Here is a 4,861-nt window from a genome sequence, read left to right as displayed (position 1 = left end):
TTCTGGTATTCTGTGGTGTTCTTTAAGGTTTCTGTGTGAGTGAACGGAAGACCATGGGCTTCATTCAATTAACCATTAAAATCCTCAAATTTTAGAAATTAAAGTCAGGGCTTTTTGTTACTGTACGGCATGGTAAGGCATACCGCCATCTCCAGTGGTCGGCAAGGTGTCACCCTGCTGGTTCTCTACAGAGGCGGACCGGACTTGATGTTGCTGGAGGAGATCACAGATCTCCCAAAACGAAGGGAGTGCTAGGTCTGTTTAAACCCGTGCCGCTATTGATGCCAAGTTCTCAGCGCTGAAGCAGAGGTCTGTTAGGGCAAATGTGTCTAAGGACTGGTAAGTTTGTGGCTGCAAGGGCAAGCGTAAGTCAGGATGTTTGTGAGTAAGGTCAAGTATAAATGTGCGTGTGTATGTATGGGCAGGCGTGAGTGTGTGTGTATGTCTGGATATGTTAGCACGAGTGTCTGAGTGCCTGGATGTGTTAGCGTGAGTGCCCCTCCATCTTCCTCAACATTATTGTGAAATCCAAATATTTTTTAGAATGTTGGATAAAGATTCTTTTATTTCATTCATTTTTACGTGTTCCGCTGTTCACATTCGAGCAGACTGCAACTGCCTCCTGTAACTGATTGGCAATATGAAGAGAATATAAGCTTCGGTATAGGATTCCCACATAACACTTTATTCCCAGTACTGAGTATTTTGCCTGGGTTTAGGGGATTGTAATCTTCATCCATACTTTCAGTGATTTTATTATTAATAAAAGTCAAGCACACGCACAGAGAAGCCGAAATACACATTAACACAACCATTTTCACTACCAGATGAAACGTAATTGGCCATAATTACCATACACAATAGCAGTTTAGTTTATACGTATATTTACTAAACTAGAACATTGTAGTTTAGTGTATTTTAGTGTGCAGTATATGTATATGCTTTAATTATTTAGAATAATAATGCTAATTATTAATTTCCTGGATTTAATTTTACAAAGTACAACAGCATCAGCATTGCAAGGGTTATTTAAAGACAAAGATGTCTTATGCTGGGCTGTTTGGGGACAAAGATGGCAATTCCTATATGTGTAATCTGTGTGCTGGTCAGGTTCTATGTGGGTAATGTGGAAGCTAAGGCTGGCCTTTTGGGGTGCAACCGGTGATATATGCCTGTAATTTAGTATATATTGTATATATTATACATATATATTGTATATATTATGTATATGTATATATGTATATATTATATGTATATATGTATATATTATTATATGTATATATTTGATGTGTATATATTATATGATATGTATATGTATATATTCGATATATAATATATACATATACATATCATATCATATATACATATATACATATACACACATACATATATATATATATATATATATATATATATATGATATGTATATTGTATATATTATGTATGATATATGTATATATTATATTATGATATGTATATGTATAATGTTTATGTATATATGATTTGTATATTGTATATATGATATGTATATATGATATGTATATATTATATGTATATTGTATATATCATATATGTATATTGTATATAGTATATGTATATATTGTATATATTATATGTATATATTATATGTATAGTCTATATATTGTATGTATATATTATATGTATATGTATATATTATATGAATATGTATATATTATATGTATATAGTATATGTATATTGTATATATATTATATATATGTATAATGTATATATTATATGATATGTATATGTATATATTATACGATATCATATAATATATACATATCATATAATATATACATATATATGTATATATGATATGTATATTGGATATATGTATATATTATATGTATACATTATATGTATACATATATGTATACATTATATGTATACAAACATTACATGTATATGTATACATTATATGTATATATTATGTATGATATATGTATATATTATATTATGATATGTAGGCCAAAGGGCATATTTACATATTGAAACAAGCCGTCAGGTATGGAAAATGCTGTCTTTTCTTTGGCAGTGTCCGTCAGGGGAATCTGCCAATAACCTTTTGTCAGATCTAATGTTGTGATGTAGCGAGCTGTTCCCAGTCGGTCTATGAGCTCATCCACCCGTGGCATAGGATATGCATCAAACTTAGACACAGAGTTTAACTTCCTAAAGTCGTTACAGAATCTTATAGTACCGTCCGGTTTCAGAATTAACACAATTGGGCTGGACCACTCACTATGGGACTCTTCGATTACCCCCAATTCCAGCATCTCCTTTTATCTCCTTAGATACTGCCTCTCGTCTTGCCTCAGGGATTCTATAGGGCCTTACATGTACCTTTACTCCAGGATCCGTTATGATGTCATGCTTTATGAGGGGGGTCTGCCCTGGTTGTTCAGAAAAGAAACTTTTATTACGAAACACCAATTGTCTAGCCTCTTTCTTCTGTCTGTCAGACAGAGACTCAGCTATATTAACATTTGGTATTACGGCGCCATCACACGCTGAAAAAACACCTGTCGTAGCCAGAGCTGGCCTGTCTTTCCAAGCCTTGAGCAGATTCACATGGTATATCTGCTCAGGTTTTCTTTTACCTGGTTGGTGTACTTTATAATTCACTTCACCTACTCTTTCTATTATAGTGAAAGGACCCTGCCATTTAGCTAGGAACTTGCTCTCTATGGAAGGGACAAGTACCAACACGCGATCCCCTGGTGCAAATGTACTTCGATTATCGGTAAGGGAACTAAGGGGCTACGGAAATGAGGCATAGGTGCATACATCTGACACTCGGGGCAGGATTCACAATACTCTTTTATATCACGATGCATGCCAGGCCAGCAGAATCTTAGCAATATCCTCTCTGTAGTTTTCTGGATCCCCAAATGGCCACCCACAATGTGCCCGTGTGCCAGATCTAATACTGTCCTCCTATAGGCCTTTGGAACCACTAGCTGCTGCACGGTATCCTCCCCTTTTTTATCAACTTGGTATAGTAAATCATTTTCCAGGACCATATAGGGAAAAGCAAGCCTAGCTCCAGGCTCCACATGTACCCCATTAACTATTTTTACGTTTTCTCTGGCGTGAGTCAGTGTAGGGTCCCTCAACTGCTCACTTTGAAAGTCGTCTTTTCTGACCTCTAAATCAGATATACATGGCTGTGGGACCCCTTGAGTTTCTGTCTCTGACAGTGGGTCTTCCAAGTCCCCTGTCATAACAGTAAAGGGAAAGGATAGGGGCCTTTCTGCCGACACCCCAACTACATCCTCCGTTGGGGAACTCTCAAATGGTTCAGGGCTTAGGTTAGCCGGTGGAGGCCTAACAGGGGCGCCATCTTTAACCACAAGATTGTTCTCCCATAATTTCCAAAAATAAGGAAAGTCCCTTCCAAGAATAACCTCATGCATTAAGGCGGGGACTACCCCCACCTTGTGACACACGGAACCATAGGGAGTTGAGATACAAGCTACAGCAGTTTGGTACTCACAAGTATCCCCATGTACACAAGTTACTGTGAAAGGGTCGGGTTGCCTGTTAGAAGAACCTATGAGGCTGGCCTTTATTAGACTTACTACACTCCCGGAGTCTAACAAAGCCACCACCTTTTTATCATCCACTGTCAGCTCACACAGGTGTCTGTTAGAACCTTCTGAGCTGGTAGCAGTACACACTACTTGAGCAAACATAGACATACGTTTCTTCAAAAAGGCTACATCACACTGCATAGGTTCAACAGTCCCAGGACAGTTCATAGCAATATGACCCAACTCATGGCAACGAAAACATCTTATGATATCTCTGCTTTGTCCATAATCCTGCAAGTTAGGTTTTCCTGAGCCCACAGTCTCATCCTTATCACAGAAAGTCTTTACATTCTTCCCAGCTCCCATAAACCCCAGAACAGTCTTACCAGGAACTCTTGCCATCCGGACGGTTGAGCACTGGGTGTCACACAACAGCTCGCCAGCAGCAGAATACCGTTCCACAAGATCCACAAGCTGGTCTGCTGTTTTAGGATCTCCATGGCTTACCCACTTTCTTAATGCTGGGGGTAGAGCCCTTAGGTATCGGTCCATGACGACACGTTGCACCACCTCAGGTGCTGATAAAACATCTGGTTGTAGCCACTTCCTGGTCAGATGGACAAGGTCAAACATCTGGGAACGCGGCGGCTTCTCCATATTGTATGCCCACTGGTGTACTCTCTGAGCTCTGACAGCTAAAGTGACTCCCAAACGAGCAAGGATCTCTGCTTTGAGTTTATCAAAGTCTTTGGCTGCCTCCGGGTCAAGATCAAAATAGGCCTTTTGTGCTTCCCCTACAAGGAATGGGGCCACCAAGCCTGCCCAACGTGCCCTGGGCCACGCTTCTTGCATAGCTATCCTTTCAAACGTTGCGAGGAACGCCTCCACATCATCTTTTGCAAATAGTGGCCCACAGGGATAACCCTGTGCGGGGATTCTGGTTGCGTGTTTGGCAGATTTGCCAGGCCCTGCACCACCTCCTGCAGCGTCTGGCGGTCCTTGTTTGTGGCCTCGGTTAATGCAACCAGCTGGGCTGCCAACAGGCGGTTTGCTTCCTGCAAGTGTATATTTGCCTCCTGCTGAGCTGCATTTGTGCGCTGTTGCTCTCTGGTAGCCTCCAGCTGAGCAGAAACCGATCGCACCAAGGCAGTCACCACGTCATCCATTTTATGACACTTAAATGTGTTGCGTCACCCCGGCAACGTCTCCACGGTATTGCTCCGCAATCTTAACAGCCACCGGTTGCGTCTAGTGACGTGCCCACATTCTCCACCAATTGTGAGGTAGGTCTGGGATCTCCCCTTGC

Source organism: Spea bombifrons, chromosome 13 (assembly GCF_027358695.1).
Source record: "Spea bombifrons isolate aSpeBom1 chromosome 13, aSpeBom1.2.pri, whole genome shotgun sequence".
Lineage (NCBI taxonomy): Eukaryota > Metazoa > Chordata > Amphibia > Anura > Pelobatidae > Spea > Spea bombifrons.
Note: the sequence above shows the minus strand (reverse complement) of the source record.